General features: G+C 42.5%; 1 protein-coding gene across 1 annotated transcript in view; it reads right to left on the bottom strand.

Moving 5' to 3' along the window:
• The window catches only part of KCTD1 (potassium channel tetramerization domain containing 1), a 99,020-nt gene extending 85,115 nt beyond the window's left edge, over positions 1-13,905 (bottom strand). Inside the window, exon 1 of the mRNA XM_088526670.1 lies at positions 13,862-13,905. The gene's annotated coding sequence lies outside the window, so the exon portion shown is untranslated. The remainder of the gene's footprint in view (positions 1-13,861) is intronic.
• Positions 13,906-19,224: the final 5,319 nt, after the last annotated feature.

The following is a 19,224-nucleotide window of genomic DNA, read 5'->3' as shown; positions in this document are numbered from 1 at the left end:
TATATGGCAGTAGGTGCCTCACTACTGAAATGCAGAGACTTAATTCCCATTTCTCCTTGGTTCCATGTTCTTTTAGGAAGCCTTCCCTGACTTAGCCACATACTCTTGGACAAATCCAGATGGGCGACTTCCTCTTCCATGTGGCAGTTTCCCTCTTTGTAAAATGCATCCACAGTTAAACATCTTCTTTGTTAAAGGCTTTCAAACATGTAGGTAAGAACTGACACAGATGACATGGCTGTTTTCCTTATGGTGTTGTTTTGTGGTTATTCCACTGGGAAAAGAAAAACATAGTTTGAAGTCAATGGGATCCAGATAAATTGCTGTGGCTCAGAGAGCAAGATGTGAATAGCAGAGTACTCCTTTCTTCAAGACTTGCAAAAACGTCTGAACACTGGGGTTTGCAATTGAGCCTTGCCACTTTGAACACGAGCTATGTTTGGTGTCATCTACTCGTGGTAAAAGAGATGTGTGCTCCTGAGCACAGTGATAACACAGTCTCCAGGCATGCCTCTCTGTGGCCTTTGGGAATCTGTTTCTCTTCTTTTTGCTCATCGTAGCACATAAAAACGCTTCTCTCTCTCTAACTGTCTACCTGTACCCTGTCATAAATACATGGTGCACCAAGCCATCCCTTCACCCTCCACTGGTGGTGAGGAAAGGCTCCACCTGCTCTGCGTTTGCTTTTGGACAGACCCCAATATTCAGCTCCTTGCCTTGAAATGGCAATTCGTGCTGCTCTGTTTTTGCAGTCTGCAGGGACACAGTTGCTCTATCTAGTGATTAGTGTTAACCTGTAACGAACTTAAAGATCTAAGACGCAATTGATAGCAGTTATTAATACCTTCAACAGAACACTTATTTGCAAATGCAGTAGACAACCAGGGAAACAGGGGAACTCCCTGTGCGCAGCTAAACACAGCAGGTTTTGTGTGGTGTGTCTAATCCTGTGAGGCTCGGGCCTCTCCATCGGCACGAATGCAAGAGCGAGGGATGCTCTGAGCAGCTCCCAGATGGCTATTTTGTGGCTGGCAGACATGAATGCCAAAATTCATTAATACTCCGAATATCTTTAAAGATGTGCAGTCACTTATGGAGATAACAGGATCTTTCCCTGTGATCAAAAGGAAAAACAGTGTTCTGACTGTTCTCTTCCCTTTCTCACCCTCTTGCATATACATAAAAATAGACATTACCCTGGAAATCTCTGTAAGGTAGTTTGTGAGAAGTTCGCCACACATTGCATGCTTCCTATTTGCTGGCAAAGCCTGTAAAGCCTGGCATCTTGGCACTCTCACAAGTTAGAGATTTAGCATCTAACATTATCAGTCCTGTTAGACAAAACCACAAGTCAAATGCAGGTTTTTCAAATGCTGTGTCCTATAAAATAGTCTATGGCAGCAAGAACAAAACTCTTTTTCTATTTCTCCACTGTGCTTTCCGTCATAATAAACTTTTAGTTTCTTCTCTAAATGATTTCCCTCTCTGTAATTTTCTCTGGTGAATTTTGGACATTGAAATGCTAGGAACCACAAAATTACAAATATGAGTATTTTGAACTCTAGCTATTCACAAACCACTTGTAATCCTCACATCCTGCAAATATCGCATTTGCTGTAAGATGAAAGGAGCTTATTTAGTGCTTTAATCATGTCCTATTAATTTTCCATAAACTAGAACTTCTCCTAGTTCAAGCCAATTTCTTTCTCGACCACCGCAGAACTGACAAAGTTTCAAATAATCACATAATGAAATGAACATTTTGCACTAGCAATTTTGCAGCAGAACATGACCACTGTAGGAGTAAGCAGGAAGAAAATAGTCAAGAACAGTGGGGGAAACCTACAAAGTTTACTGATTTTTCATTGGATTTTGTTTTGCATTGCAAACAACAACAAAAATGACATGAGAGAGGATTGTACTTTCCCATGCTAAATTTTGGCTTTAAAGCATAAATCCAAATTTTCCTTTTTTTACAAAGATCCTATACCCTACAATTCCTCTTATGGTGTTTACTAGGAGTTGATTAAATGTCTAACATACTTGCATAGTCCTCCAGCATCACACAATAAATAAATAAAATATTAACTAAACAAAAATCTGGTAAACAATAAAAAGAGAGTTCTCAGAGCCAGGGGGAGCACTTGTCCTGCTTGTGCAGCTGTCCAAGTCCTCTGCCCATTTTGGATCCATCTAGGTCTGCTGCAGGGCTGTGGAGAGCGCTGGCTGCTCTGCCTTCCACCACCCAGTGCCAAGGACTCCCTTTCCACCAACGCTCTGCCCTCACACTGCACAGGGAATCACAAGGTTTTCATAACCTGGGACTGTGTCCAGAAAACTACCAGGGTTTATCTGTCTGCCTATGGTTAATCGACCACTATTCTTGCTAACCTTGCTATCCTAACTCTTTATTTAGATGTTACTTGCTGTTAAAAAACAAAAGGGCCATAGGACAAAATTTTATAGTTCACCTCATGACTACTTATTTCTTCAGAACATCTTATAAGAAAAGTAATCAAAGACTTTATGAAATTTTCTCTAAAATGAACATTAAATGTTTCTGCATAATGCATGGATTTGTTGAGGTACTTCAGGATGTTTTTTCAAGAAGCCAAAAAGACGTGTTTTTCCATTACTAAACAAGCTGCTTTAATATAGATACCATTAAGCTCTCTTTCAGGTTTCATAACTCACTAGCTTACATTTCAACCTTTCTTTCTTTCTTTCTCATTTGGCTGTGAAGATGACCTTGATTTTAAAGTAAAATATGTACCACATTCCATTTATTTGGTACAGCAGAAGAGTCTATTTTAAGAGGAAGTTACACGATTCTGTTAACAGCTATGAGCCTTGATTAATGCCATCTGCTCTAAGAGGCTTTAGCAAGTCAGTCCTGCAGTTCTCTTCTGATACCTCAATATTTGACAGGACTCCATCTTTAGTAATTAAATAAAAAATGTAGGCAACCAGTAAAAGATGATGGGAGGATATATTTTAGTCTACAATAGACGTGTCATTTTCAATTGTCCTTTTAATTCTCAGATCCACCAATCCTCTCTCAGACCTTTTTATTTTGCCTTTGTTTGTAGGCATTGGTCTGTTTGCTTTTGAAATTTCCCCTCCATCCTCCTGATTCCCACCTTTCATTCTTTTCCCGTGCCAGTTTACGTTCCTTTCTTTTGGAAGGGCCCGGGCTGGATTTCCTGTTCCTGAAGGTTACCTGTTTGGTTCATCATAGTTTGTTTTTTCTTGCCTTCCTGCTTCCTTTTTGGTTTCGGGGTATGCATACCTTCTCTGATGCAATTATGGTATGCTTAAGTAGTTCCATGCTGAGGCTAAGGGCTGCAATGCCTTCACTTCGCACTAGTTTCCTCCTCCGTCCTTACCTTCTCCTCCCTCCAAATCCCCCAAATTAAAAGGATTATCTTATAATTGCAGAACGGTTTAGGTGTTAGCTAGTTCTTGGATTTCCCTCTCCAACCCGGAAGGCTTTGTATGATGTTTCAAGGGTGTTTTGTGTGTGTGTGTGTGTGTGTGTGTTAAACTGGGGGAGGTGGGTATTTGCATTTGCTTCCTTATTTAATACTGGCCCGGACCCCAAGCCCTACACTTCTAGATGCTGCATGAAATGCAGTTGTGACACGCACAAACAGCAAATGCAATCTGAAACAAGAGTCTTGCCAAGGCACTTGGAGGGGAAATGACATATTCAAATTGGTCGGTCCATTTGATGCTGAAGCATGCTTCAGTAAGTTCAAGGGCAGTAGCAGGGTTTGGGGAAAGAGCTGGATGTGTTATCAGGCTGACAGTCTCCAGGAAGGGAGGGGTTGCTTTTTCTCTTTCTCTCTCTTTTTTCTTTCCTTCTCTTTTCTCTCTTTTTATTTCTTTCTTTGTTGTTTTTTTTTTTTAACACCACCAGCGCATTTAATGATGTTTGTTAAGCAAGGCACTGAGAAAAGAGTAAGAAAAAATCCTGGTTTGAAACCAACAGGCATATAGGCTTTGTTTAGCCATCTCTCCTCTATGCTAGGACAAACTGCCTTAATCAGCTTAAAAAAAAAAAAAAGAAAAGAAAAAGAAAACCACTCACAGCTCTGGAACCTGGAGCAGAGAGGCATTTAGAGGGAAATAAACTCCCACCACTCCAGAAAGGGTGTCATTGACTTCAGCACAACCCGTACAGGGGTTTTGGGCTGTGCTCTGTGTCTAGCTGGCTGTGCCTCATCACAGTCAAAGAGGAGAGTATCCCTCATGGGGTAAGTGCAAGGCTGAGACCTGAATGGAAGGGGAAGGCTTTATATTAAGATCTCCATGGCCCCTCCCGTAGTAAAGCATCATTACACTCGACTTAGACTTTAAAAAGAGATGTATAACAGAAGAATAGCACCAATATATTTTTTAGGGCACAGAATAATCTTAAAATATATATGTATTGGACATACATAGAAACTGACCCTTGGCAGCCTGTTTAAAAGAGCTTGAAACTATCTGAACTATGCAAGGAAAAAAAAAAAGGAAAGAAAAACATGCCCACAAGGGCTGAAAAATCACTTCAGTAATAGATGACTTTTAACTTTACATCAGAAAATGTTTGGCAGGCATAATTTTAAAGTGTTAGGGAAATGTGTGTGATAACTGCTTGGGTGAAAGAGCAAATGTAGTCCACAGTGAGATTTATCAAATGTTCACATAAGCAGTCAGAGTCTGGCAGGGCCAGCTGCCCGTGGAGAGGGGCAAAGAGGATCACAGCTCTCCACTTTGAAAATCTAATGAAGCCCACTGACTTCTCACAGGAGATTTTTCCTTTGAGCATGTTCATGTGCCATGGGAATGCTAGTGAGCAGAAGGCTCTGACAAAATGCCAGCTATAAGCCATAAGGGGAAAAAATAAAGAGGAAAGGCCCTGCAAGCCCTACCACAGGCCAAACCACCCTTTTTCCTCTTTCAAAGCTGCAAAGATACTTGATGCACCAACACCCCTGAGTCAAAGCAGATCTGCTCATGCGACTGGGGTTATTAGGTGGGTCTCGTAGGATTGGTCCTTTTGCAGTGAGACCAGAACTGCCTGCCTCACTTGGGACTGCCATGGAAAGATAAGCAGGTTTCAGCCAAAAAGGTCGTGCCATCCATGGTATTTGTGGGAGTGCTAGCTCACTATCTGCTTGCAAAAGGAGAGAGGGATAGGAAGGTAGAAAGGGAGGGATGGGGCTAGGAAGATAAAGAACATGATAAAATACAGTTTAAACTAGAATCCAGTTAGTCCTAGTTTTACCCTGCTAATATATAAGCAGCTTGCTTTGACTGCTTTGCCAGAGCGGCACCCTGTTAACCTTTTAGTGGCCTGAAATGCAAGGTGTTTAGGAAAAAAAAATCTCCAAGATCTTCTCCAGTGCTTGGGACCATTTCTCAGCACATGATGGCAGAGAGGTTGCTGCAAGCAGGGAGCACGTTTCTTTGCTAGGCTTCCTAGCATGTGGGGCTATGGCACACATCTGGCTGCAGCACTGCAGGCTATCCCGGAACCCCTGTGCCTGCAACAACTGGACGCCAAGAGATGGAGCACACTGGTGAGGTGCCCCAGACACGAAATGGGCTTGTGGAGTGTCAGAAATATGTAAGAGCCAGGCCTGTCTGCGGAAGTCTGAGGAGGGGACCAGCTGGAGGAGACTTGGGCTCTTCGTGAGTTCTGACAGATCATGGATAATGACTGCTTTTAGAATGGAGACAAGTCAGCAATACCTCCATCTTGATCCCACAGCATGCTAAGCATGGGTGGAGTGAGGAGTCCCAGGAATGTGCCAGGTTCTACACAGAAAAGGCTGGATTTTGACTCTTCACTTTCAACAGGTCTGCACTAGCTCTTGAGGGATGCGTTAAAGCCATGCATCGGTTTGGCCCAACTAGTCTGTAACTCACGCTGTGCATATGAAGTTCACCACAGAACAGCAAAGAGAAAAAGTGCAATTGAACTTGTTTGGGAGCCAACATCAGAGCGAACAGAAGACAGGCATGCGCTGTTCAATCAAATGGTTGGGAAGAAGTTACAAATTTCAACATGTATGCAGGCACACTGTGGAAAAACTATTGAAACTACTACATCTACCAATACAGTTGCACTTCTAGAATAATATCCATCCATAGAGCAACACTTAACGTATTTTCCTGAAAATTTACGAGCATGGTTCCCTGGGACTAAAGGCAAACTGTGGATCTCCATAGTTAAATGATTATCCTGGGGTCACAGGGTAGGAGATCCAGCAACTGAACTTTGGGCTCTTTGGGTGATGTGCTTTAGCCATAAGCTCATCCTTCAGTCTCCTTCACGCTGATGACTTTGGAACTAGCTTTAAAAGATCCAGCGAGACGCAGTGATGGAAGTGCTAGATAACGGCATTAAATAGCCCAAGGCAACAAAAATGATTAGAGACATGTGGGGGCATTTCTAAACAAAAAGATTAAGAGCAGAACTTTTTCATTTAGGAAGGAAAACAGTAAAAGATGATAGAATTGAGGTATATAAAATAATGAATGGTGTGAAGGAGAAATCAGATGCCCTTAATAAAACAAGAGGACACCTAATGGAATTTAAAAAAGCATTAGCTTATAAAAGGATAAGGATACTCTCCAGCTTATCTTTAAGAGACCCATGGAACTCTCTGTTGCAGGATATTGATATAAACAGTCAATAAGATTAAGAAAAAAGGAAAGACTATATATAGTCAGTAATAAATAACCGAAGATTTTCAAGCTAAAGAAAAATCTTAAAAGCCACAGATTTCTCCTGAAAGAATAGTCTCTTCCCCTGAGAACTAACTCTCCTTTTCATTAATTCCTGTCTGAATCTCACCTGCCTAAGTGCAGATGGCCCAACAAAAACTGTGGCTGCTTTTTCATATGTCACCAGAACCAGATCACTACTGCCTACACACTTTTCAGGAAACCTGCTCGTCCTAACAGCCTCAACAGCTTAGAAATTCAGTCCTGCTAATCACGAAGATAATGTCCTTATGTTGCCTCCAGGCACCCCAAACTGTCTATGCTTCCATAAATACCACTGTAAGGAAAAAAAAAAAAAAGAGTGCAGGGAACATTTCACCTTCTGGTCCTTTGCCACTCAGCTTACATCCACAGCCACCTCCCAGCTCCATGGCTCCTTTCCTTTTTCCAGTCCCAAAGAGTGGTGCAGGTCTGTGTTAGAACCTGCTTGAGTCCCATTGGTGGCCATCTCTTTGGCATCCAAAGCAATTCCATCAGTCCTTTCATTCACCTTTACAGAGCAGAGCCCTCAGCCTGAACCTTCTAACTCCCCTCGACTCCTGCTGGTTTTCACCAGCCTTGAGGTTGGTGAAACCTCTCCCTAACTAACTTCCCCACATCTGTGAGCGCCTTTTGCTGAAGAGGATGCTTGTGCGTGTTCTTTTCTCATTTTCTTCTAGGAGTAAATGAATCTTGGTGCCTTCACCTGCAGTCACCTGCTGCTACAGCTGCCCAGACAGCATCCATCAGGCCTTCTCCTAGAAAAATGTTCAACCTGCCTCGGTACAACTATGCCAGGCAGTGAATCAGGCTGATATATATAAAACACGTCAAACTTGCCATTTCCTGACAATCTGGGTAGGTTTGTGTGTACCTTGCCTGACCTTTAGTGCTTAGAAAAGCATTTGGTACAAGGAGTAACCAACAGATTACAAAACTGGTGATGGTCCTCTGAGTTATTCGGCACTGGTCTAAATGGATGGACCAGGACCACTTCTCTAAACCTCTGGATGAGGAAGGTTATCTGGAAGAGCAGTGAGCCCTATGGTTCCAGGGAGGTTGGCACAGGCATTTTGGACAGCAATCCCATTTCTTTCCTTCCCCTGGGCTTGAACAACCACTGTTCTCCTACCCCACCCTTGGAGGACTGTGCCACCACACGGGTGGCCTGTGCTCCCCCTGCAAGACGTGACAGTTGCCTTCAGCTTCAATGCTCATGGGAAAATGAAGCTTTTTCATAAGAGCATTTGGGCTTAACTTTGAGCTTCTGTAGTGGTCCCCAAATAATTCGGTTTCCAACAGTTATTTACACATTTGCAGTGTCTGCCAGTCTCTCCCTGCTGCTCCTCTGGCAATGCTGATAGCAGGAGCTTTTATTAATTACTCCCCGAGTACCTGCAGTGCTCTGCTGCAGAGGGAAAATGATGAGAGAGAGACTTTCCCCAGCAGGGTTTACAAGCTGGATACACAAGTAAACTATTAGGCAGAAAGTTTGCCAGATAATCTGATGATGAAGGGGCTTGTTTTAAGTGTTTGGAAGAAGGCAAGGAAAAGAGAGAAAGGCTTTGTGAAAGCTTTTCTCTCCTTGTTATAGAGTTATGATTAAACAAAGTGAATGCCCATTGGTAAATAAGAGAAAAGCAATAAACATTAAAGGTCTAATTTTGGGGAAAAAAAAAAAAAGAACTGCCAAAAGAGAAATAGTTTTACAGATAGAAGTAAGAAAAAATGATGGAACCTATCCAAACAGCAAATCAGAGCCTCTCTCACTGGCACAGACTTATGCAAAACTTTCACTGATCTTAATAACAGCCACTATGTGAGTGTGTGAAAAATTCAGGTGAATTCTTCCATTTTTTTCTGTCAGATAGTTTTTTTAAAGTTTACATGAAATTCAAAACCAAAATAAAATCTTGTTTTCAGTTGTGAAAAAGTCTGGTTTCAGTTTGGTTAATGTCCCCCAAGTTGCTGTTTTTGACCTTTTTTTTAATTATTATTATCAAAATGTATCTTTCGTTAAAAAAAAAAAGGTTAAACTTTTTTCCAATGACACAACTGTAGATTAGAAGTTTTAGTCGCCTGAAATCTAATCAGACTGTGCAGACAAGTAGCACCTCACTGGAGTAAATAAAGGGCTGGTAGCTGTAGACAGTCTTCAAGTAGCTTTAAAGACATGGCCAAAGCAGAATATTTCCTGATTCAGAGTATCTCACTTTCAATGCTGAATCTTCCAGGTATCACAACAGAAGAGCATTCTTGGATACTATTGTCTAAAATAGTCCCAGTTTATATTCATATTTATTGTGAATATAAAAGGGAATTGTTAACGCACTTCTCTGTGGGATTTACTACCCGTGTATCCCATGTATTTTTATAGAACAAAGTTGTGTCTGTCTTCCCAGACCTCCTTTTGCTAATGTGGACAGCCCAGCCTCTTTGAATCTCCTTTCCTAAGACAGATACTCCATTCCTTGATGATCCTTCTAGCCCAGTTCAATCTTAGGCTCATCTTTCAACCAAGACGGATGCTGAGAACTGCACACTGTACTCTAGATTAAGCTTCACCCCCGTGCCCTACACACACACAGAAGTAGTATTTCTTGATGGCTCTGGAGGTATGCTGCCTCAAAGGGCATCCTGCCGCTTCTGCATGACTTGATCACAACGTGAGTTCAGAGTCCTCCGCTGAGAACTAAGTGCTTGATATATAAGATCTGGCAAATTTGTTGCACTGGTGGGGGAAGTTTCATTCCCCACAGGAGCTGCCTGGCTCCTGGCGACCCTCCACCACACATGGAGGAGAAGCGGGGCATGGGTGCCTGCTCCCCGTACAGCCCAGCATTTTAGCGTTGCAGGAAGGAAAAGCTATAGGTGCTTCTATTGAGCCTAAGGTTTGGGGCAGAGCTGGGTCCTGAGAGGGAATGTCCCTGCTTGCAAAGACCTCACCTGGAGTCACAAGCTGGGAGAACCACTAACTTGGGTCAGACAGCACTCATTTTCCATGGCTCATCTTGGAGCAGCCCCGTCTTGCAGTTTTACTTAACGTCATAAAGTTTTGATTTTGCTTTTACACCCCTCACTCGTAGGCTCCAGCTACCTGCAAAGAAACCAGCTACCTGCAAAGCCACATTTAGGGTAAGCTGCCAACCACATCAAACCTGCAGGTCCTGTTGCCAGTGGGTGCATCCAGCCCCATGGATACCTATCAGGAAAAGTTTATAGTGCAAGCCACTTATTTCATAAATACAAGCTTACAACAACTGAACATGCATCTGCGTCAAATTTGGGTCAACTGAACATGGAATGTCATTTAATTAATTGATTCCTGGATCAGAAGCTTGGTTAAAAGTCGCTTTAGAGAACCTGAGATTATTAAAACTATAATATATATCATCAGTGCTCTTGGCTTTTATATATTTTTTGTAAAATTTTTAAAGTATCATCACTTAGAAAGATACTAGTTACTCTCTTCCCACCCATACTCATTCTCTAAGTATAAAAATATCTTCTATATAATTTAGCAGAAAGATAGGGAAAGGAGAGGTACCTCTGCCTGCACAAATACAAAAGTGAACAAAATAAAAATGAAGAAGATATGTATTTTATGTTGTTCTCCTTCAAGATGGAAAAAAAATTGTACCTTATGGAAAATAGGACAACAAAAATCTGTATTCTAACACAGCGAGGCAAATTAATTCTTTGTGAAACAACACAGAAGTTGTTGGAAATATTCCAGAGATGAATTTTACTCAGGTTGTAGGTTGTTTCAACAGAAAGGTTCCATTTAAAGTAAGAATTAGGTTTGTCAGAAAAACAAAACAAAACAAAAACTAAATTTGTTTCCTGGAAGGAGATCCAACTGCAGCAGCCCAAGAGGGTCCAAAATAAGTAACAGCAGGCATCACTGCTAAAATTTGCTTCTGATTGATGTTATTTTTCCTTTGGTACCAGAGAAGAGATGAGCACATACCACAAGGCAGGCATTGTAGTCTATTGCATAGTCCATGAAAAAGGGGGATACGAGCTCCAGAACTTAAAACTCAGCTCAGCCAGGGAATCAGTATCTGCTTCTCCATCTGTACGATGGGGGTCTGATCCTTGTAGCAGGAGGTTTAGCAGCACTGGTGACTATCAACTCCTTAAAGTATCAGTATCTTAACTGAATCCCACTGAAGACAGTTATAGGAGAGCAGGAACTTTTCGTTACGTTTTAGTGGTGCCAATTTGTATATGCTAGCACACTCATATTAGCAAATGAGTAATAAAATGCCACAATCAAACTCTATGCATCTGCATTCACTTTGCAGTGTCCTGAAAATGTTTCTAAAGTAGTAAGAATGCAGAAGGCAAAAAATACCCTTCCTTTCCAGCTGAGCTCATGTGAAATGTTGTCTGACTGCAACTGGCAGAAAGGATATTTTGCTAATTGTTGAGAGACCACGACTTTGAATAATGCCCTCACACTTGTTATGATCAGTGAGTACTTCTTTTCATATCGTATATTCTCCCTAAATAAACTTATCATAATCAGATAATAACCATATGCATGCAGGTCTTCTACATCGAACATTTCCTCTACACACGGGAAGGCTCCCTTTTTTGTATACCATGGTCACGCAATTTCCATTTCCGCATAAGCTTTGCAATGAATGGAAGTCTTCCTCATGCCAAATCATTTATTCATAGGTTGTTCCAGCCTAAAAGTGAAGGCTTCATTCAGAGACATCCCTTAAGTGGTGCTTCTCAGAAACCAGCAACAAAAGCTGCACTAGATAGGAGGAAATGGTTCATTAAAAAACAATCCAGAAAACCAACTAAAGAAAATCCCAGCAAAAATTGGATGCACACTAACTATTCTCCCCGAATTCTTACATCTAATTCAGTCTGCTTCAAAATTGAATTTTTATGAAGGCAGTGTTGTGTAAGGGATGGAGCAACACCTAAGGTCTGAATTGGATTTAAATCCTGAAGAATTCCACTGAAATCAATGGTTACAACAGTGCAAATCAGCAAGAGATCTAAATCTGTCCTAGCTGATTCCAGATCTATCTTTTATTTGCTATATGGCTTTAGGCAAGTCAGTGACCTTCTTTTTATTTCTCAGTTTCTCCATCCGTAAAATGGTGATAATACTGCTTGCATTACATGAAGATTACAGGGACCAGCTCGTTCCCATAGCATGCTCTGGATATGAAAATCACTTGCAATCTCTTACTTTTAGCAGTCTCCTCCATCACCTTTATTGACTCTTTATAATCTTAATATGCGGCTTTTTGCTTGCATATTTCTCCTTTAAAAACCATGAACCATAGCCTCAAACTGTTATTCAAGTTTTATGCTGTTTACTTCCAGGGCACGATTCACATAAGAAAAATGAGTATGAAATTTGGAATTTGGCCCCAACAATAGTAGTAGGGGAAAAAAATAAAAAAAGGGATATTTCAAACAACACTCATAAATCACCACGCGGAATTAATGCTGTTTAGATTTGTTTCTTAGAGCTCAGAGGAATGTGCATACTAACTGACCCATCGATGCCCAAAACAAGAAAAAAAAGGGTACTGTCGCAAACCCCCAGCTTCGCCATGATTTCAGCGATGCACATTGAGCTGATATTTGCAGCGGTAGTCAATGTTGCTCAGTGAAACCAGGGGAAGGAAAGAAAAAAAAAAAAAACCACATACACACAACCTGAAAACACCCTGCCAGCTCTGAGGGGGACCTCTAGTGTGTGCTGGAACATCTTGTGTCGCGCTGGGGGCATCGTTAATACACCAAAATCACTGCAGCTGGAGAGGCGAGCTTCTCCCGAGCGCCTCCGAGCTGCTTGGAGAGCATCCTTGCACGGGAGCGGGAAGGCGGCCGGCCAGAGCCAAGTTGCACTTTTTGGGAAGGAGGAAGCGCACGACTGGCTGCCAGCTCCCTCGTCTTCACCCAAGTTTTGCCGGTCCCGGGGAGCCCTTTCCGGAAGGGAATGAAGATGCAAGGGCATTTGCACACGGGAAAGAGGGAGAACGCATTCAAAAACTCTAAATAAATAAATAAACACAAGCACTCAGGGAGCTGCGGCAGGGTCCCTTCGTGCACCGAGCGGTGCTGGCGGTGCGCTCGGTCGTGGTCCCCCTCGGAAGGGAGGCAAAGCAAGGCACAGCAAGGCAAGGCAAGGGAAAGCAAAGGAAAGGAAAGGAAAGGAGGTCTTTTAAGGAGCCTGCCGCTGAGGAGGTAGAAGCCTTTCGCTCATTTTTAATTTGCTAAAACAATCCAAGCATGCTCGGCGCCCCGAGGCTATTCTCAAATAAACTTGTATCTAGCTGCCAGCCGCGCTGATTGAAAGCAGAAGGAGAACATTTTTTACAGCGCGGCGACGGCAAAAGCCGAATCCGCTCCGACGGGCCGGCACCGGCACCGGCCCCGCGCCCGAACCGCGCCGCGGGCACCCGCGCCCGAACCGCGGCACCGGGAGCAGCGCGGGGCGCTGCGCGGGGGGGCGGCGGGGAGGCCGCGCCGCGCGCAACCGGCAGCGGGGCCCGGCCGGCCCGGGGGCGCGCGCGGCGCCGCGCGGGCACGCGCGCGCGCACACACAATGGCGGCCCCCTCCCGCAGCCCGGCGGAGAACAATGCGGCCGCCCGCGGCGCCGCGCGCACCCCCCCGCGCCCCATCGCCAAAAACATATATATAAATAAAACCAAAAGTGACATAACCGCCCCCCCTCACCTATCCTCTCCCAGCTCCCCCCCTTCCCTCCCCGCGGAGGCGGCGGGGGAGGGAGGAGGAGGAGGAACATCCCCCCCCCCGCCGGCCGGGCGCTGCGCGGGGGCGCGGGTTGCGCGGGGGAGCGCGGCGGGCGCGGCGCGTCCCCGCGCGGGCTGCGAGCGCCCGGCACATGCGTGGAAGCGAGTGGCGCCCGCAGCCCCCGCCGTGCCCTCCGCGGCAAAGCGCGAGCCGAGCAGCGCTTACCTGGAACATCGGAGCCGCCAAAGTGTCCCTCGACCTCCTTTATTTTTTTTCCTCCTTTTTTTTTCCCTCCTTTTTTCCCCCCTCTTTTTTTTTTCCTCCTCTTTTTTTTTTTTTTTTTTCCCTCTTCCCCCCCCACCCCCAACTCACACTTCCGATATTTCCCTCTCCCGGCAGCGGTCTGCTCTCCTCGCTCCGCCAGAGAGAAATGCAATAGCTTGGCGAAGGTAGACGGAGCAAAATACAGAGAATAGTTGCTCCAGGGCTTTGAAACCCCTCAAGGCAAGGATCAGGATACAATTAGCTCATGTCTCTACCTCCAGTCTGAACCAATCTCCGAAATAAAAGTTAAATTAAATTAACTGGTCGCACGGGCATAAAATTGATCTCCCTCGAAACGTGCATGTAGATAAATATATATAGATATATATATCGTGTGTGTGTATATATATATATATATAATATAAGGATTTTTTTGTGGAAAAAACAGTCTCATTCCAGCCTCCAACTTGCTTTTTACTCTTCTCTTGCACAGAAAAGCTGATTTTAATCGTTGTGATTAGTTTTGATGTAACGTTTCCGCGGGCGATTTCTGCAAATGGATGGAGTGTTTCTTTGCCAGAAGAGGGAAAAGCAGCAGATGATGATAATTATAAGGATTGTTGGTTGTTTCTTTCTTTCTTTCTGTCTCTCTCTTTCTTTTTATTTGTATTTAGATCTGTCTCCTCACTTTCCCGAGCTGACCTGACATTGCCATTGCACTAAGGTCGCACAACTTGTTGATTAGGATCACCTCCCGTTTTGATCGAGGGATATGTGATAATTTGGCAGTGGAGCAACACATTTTCTGTTCCCTTGGCTATATAACTTCCCAAATGACGTGTATAAAAATAAGCACATGGAGTCTGCTTTGCCCCAATCAAGTCTGAATCAGTGCCTGGGGGTGATACACAAACTCATTTCAAATGTTCAACCATGCAGAATTGCAGAAAGATTGAAGGAGTTTCATTGCATTTTTTTAACGGCAAAATTAAAGGAAAGCAAATCCATGTAAGCAAATCTAGGAATTTGCCATCGAGGTTCATGTGACATTGCTCGCAAATACTACTAACTTTATTTCCCCAAAAATCCAATTAAAATGGAACCTCGCAGATTTCATTTTCTTCGGTAGGGAGTTTACAGCTCCTTTTTCCAGGAAAAAAAAAAAGAAAAAAAAAGCGGGGGGATAACCACATAAATTAAAAATCTTTTACTTCATTTATTCTACCTTTCTTAACTTCACACTCAGTTGTATATCACTGTCTTCAGAGCCACAGTGTATGAGAGCTGTATTAATTTTTTTTTTGTTTCAGTGGGCTATTTTGTCATAAACCCACGGGTCACCTCCCGTTAGTGTCACATCCTTGCAGTATACTTTTCTGAAACGGTATGTTTCTAAGCTCTTCACAGTCCATTAATTCAAAGACTTTGCTGACATTTCTTGTGAAAAAGACCAGACCGTGAGGCCAAAACTGCCCAATAAAACCCCTGAATAGAACCAGACGTGTCCACTCAATACCTACAATTAGCTTTTCATGATATGTTTTTTAGTATTTTAAAGAAAGTAAAGCAAAATATATCTATTGTCTTTCTCCTAGGCAGTTGCTGCAACCTAAGGAGTTACTAATTCTCTTGCTTATATGCACATGCAAACCAATTCCTTTTTTTTTTTTTTTTGGTCTCCCCTTCCATCGACTGGTAATGCATCATAACATAATAAGACTTCTCACATAGGAATCACATCATTTTCGCATGCTTTGTCCTGGTGATATAGAAAAAAAAACCCACATATGTTAATTAATCCACAACTGTTGACAGAAATCAAAAGGAAAAACTTTGATAAAGTAACTACACTTTTGCGTGCCCCAAGAAATACTCAATGTAGCTTCATTTTCAAATTACATGTCTAATATTCTTCCCTAAAATTAGTAGTGCACAAGAAGAAAAACCCGCCCTCAACCACTAATGCCTTCCCTGCTTGGATTTGGGTGGAATACGCTGTTGTAAACCTCAGCACTGTTATGCAGCTCTAGCAATCAAGTCGTTTTCAAGCACTTAAAACTGATTGAGTAACTCTAAAATACTTATGGCTTTGTCCATTAAATAAAATAAAGGAATTTCTAAAAGTTTTCCATCCAGATAAAATGAGCACTCAACCAAGTTCAGTGGAGCCGTGTCCTGAGTTAACTTTATTCCTTTCTTACAGTGCATTGTGGCTCTTTCTATGTGACTGTTTTAAATGCTTCACTACTCTTCTCTTTCTAATAAATAAATAAAGCAATGCCAGCAGCCTGGCACTCATTAGCAACCTGCATAATAGAGAGAAAAAAACAGTAAGGAAGAAATTTTAATTTTAAGCTTGGAAGTGGTAATTATAGAGAAAGGTGGAGAAAAAAAAAGCAGTGTAGCATGCTTTGAAAGTTGCAAAAAAAATCTTTATGCTTTTATTTTACTTGCAATGGTGAGTTTATCAAATCATGTCAGTGCTAGTTAAAAAAAAAAGTATTTTCTTAAGAAACTAGAAAATATACCTATTACATGAAAAAGGCTTATTTGCTAAAGCTTTCATCTCTGAGTCAGAAAATGATGGGCTTGTCTCACATCCTATCTCTACATTAGTAATTCTTCTCCTCTGATAACGCTATGGTTTAGTACACCACTGGCACAGCTGCAAGTGCCACCCTATCAGAGGATGGGGCAAATCCTCACTGAGCTCAGTGACAGACTATTTTGGGTGGTAATTGGAGTTTTCCGTTTGTCCATTGACAGATCATGATGGGATGGCAGCCTTGTCCTTCCCTTTACATGATAGTCAAAAATGCAAATGAAAATAAATAAAGTGAAGAGATCTTTGAGGAAGTCAATGCTTCCCTGAATAATTTCCATAGTAATTTTGGAGGAGAACAGAGAAGACCTCTGTCCTTGGTTATCCTTCTTTCTCACAGCTTTCAATATTCAGAACTATATGCCTTAATTGCCTTAACTCAGACGCGAATTTATTACATTTATGACTATACTCTGATCTAGGGATGTATTTTTAACATCAGTAGAGTCCACAAGAGATCAATACCAAACATAAGAGCTGTCACATATATCTAAATAAGTTAGCAGTCCTTACCTTTATTAACTGCTTGGAGGTGATTTGCATAGAAAGGAGAATGCATTAAATTAAATTCTACTGTGTTTTACTTGGAGTTATCTCTTTTTAAACAGGTTTACATAAAACTACATTGTGTTTGTGCATTATGAATATTTTACTGATGCTGAATAGCAATCTTAATGAGCTCAAACTGAGCTCAATATTTGATTTCTGAATTTTTGCTCAAATCATCACCTGTTCATAATTAGCCCTGGAAAACCATAGAGTTTTTTTTTTTTTTTTTTAATGTATCATTGTCAATGTTAACAGTTTGCAAAATGGCAGCTTTTGAAGAGGCAGGTTTTTCAATGGCTGCAGATCATATGCGTCCACTTGCTAAAGGGCATGATTTCTGGTTTAGCTGTAATCCTGTTTGGAAACAAGTACAGGGGCTATTCTCAGGAAGGCCTTCATATCAGCCTGACCTTCTTTTGAAAGTTTCCTCCTGCCCTACCATAAGTTTTGTCCTTCTTGCAATCTTGTTTCAGGGGTATTAGAGCAGGTAAATGGAGAGCTAAAGGCTAGCAACAGTTGCTGCTTAGATATTCTGCAAGTGGGTTTTTTTTTTTTTTTTTTTTTAGAGAAACAGAAAGCATTTAAAATTTTACTCAGAGAAGGAGCTACAGGTCTACTTCCAGGAGAAGAAACCACAGGTCTTCCACAGCAGGGTGGATGAACTAATGCAGCCACAGTTTATTCTGCCCTGCTTCTAAGTCTTTAAGTTGCACTTATGTCTTGTCACTTTGAGAAAATGTCCCAGAACCTGAATAAAAGTGTTTCCATGTCTTAGTGTGCTTATAGGTCATGAGGTTATGTTAGGAAAAGGTATATAGAAAAGGAAGAAATCCTTTCCGGTAGATGTTCTAGCTCTGGTGTAGCTGCCCGTGTGCAATGGATGTGATTCCTGATCCTAGTAAGAGGAGGTGGCTTCTCTCTCTGTATCTCAACACCAGGGTCACTTGGGTGCCTGAGTCTATGGGCATCTCCTAGGGCATTTTAAAAAGAAACTGTTTCACTGCTGCGAAAAGGAGATTCATTTCACCTTTAGTGTTATCGTCGGTGTAGTGACTCCCAGACTGAACAAGGCTTTCCTCTGGGAAGATAACAGATTTTGATGTATCATGATCTCCTGAGGGTTTCTGGATTCCCTGTGAAGACATGGATGAGATTTCAGACTGTACAGGTAATAATCAAGGTGCCACATAGAAATTTCACGGAAAACCTCGGTTCAGCTTCCTGGGCTCCTCTGTGGGCATCTTTCCAAAGCTGTCGGCACCCAATAGTCCCTTCACCATCAGTGGTATCTGGAGATGCAAAGATCCCCAGCAAATCATGTCACTTCAAGGTAAGCAAAGAAAGACGTATTTGGAAGAATGCCTTGGAAGATGCAATGAGACCCTGGCATCACGGCCTGCTATGTATATGTGTGCTTAGAATGAGTTCCAGAAAACTCTCTGAGTTTCTCTGAGGTCCTACTTCCTTCTCCCTGCAGTTTTCCGTTCCCCCTGAGAAGGACACTCCTCTACTTGCTTGGTGATGGCAAAGCCAGGCTTTCTGTGGGGCAGAAGGGATGGGCAGTGCCTTGTCTTGGTCTCCTGCTTTCAGACAGTTGTTGCATGGGGTAGGCTGCCTGTCCTGCTGCCACATGACAGACAGGAAAAGAAGGATTCCTGCATACCATGAAGGCAGGCAGCACCCCAAGGCTCACCGGTGCTCCTGCCTGCTGCTATTCGAACTGGATTTACCCTATGCATACTGGAACTACCCCCGTGTACTTTATGGAAGGACTAATGCACCCTTATGGTTGCTGAAATCTTTTCTGGGCCCGAAATCATGTGAAATACTGACAGGACTGAGCATTTAAGATCTTTAGTTGGTCTGATAGTTGTGAGGCCTGATGTAAAGCAGGCAGGATCCAGGGCATAACTGATAATGTATCTCATGAGATTGTACAAATTGCTCTAAGATCATTTCAATTTAACTGCTCAACTAATTCTAATTAACGACTACACTGAGGCAAAGACGATAGAGTGTGTCTGTGTGAGTCTTTGCATATGTTGGGGGGAAATCTGAATGGAGCAAAACAAACCTTTGATTTTTTTTTCTCTCTTTTTTATTTCAGTACTCTAGACCAAAAAACACAGTATCTGGAGGTAGTATTATCTGCCTCATTCTTAGTTCGCCTGGTTCAGAAACACTTAGCTTTGCTTCACTGTTCTATTGCTGGAGCCAAAACTGTTCACAAGAAACCCTATAATACAATGGAAGTACCTTCAGGGCACCATATACGTTTATGTAAGCGTATCTCTGTGCATCCTTTGGGTGTCAGAATCTC

The sequence above is a fragment of the Tinamus guttatus genome, unplaced genomic scaffold (assembly GCF_059628265.1).
Source record: "Tinamus guttatus ecotype Peru unplaced genomic scaffold, ASM5962826v1 Tinamus_guttatus_pri_ptg000249l, whole genome shotgun sequence".
Lineage (NCBI taxonomy): Eukaryota > Metazoa > Chordata > Aves > Tinamiformes > Tinamidae > Tinamus > Tinamus guttatus.
This window is presented reverse-complemented; position numbering and strand designations above follow the sequence as displayed.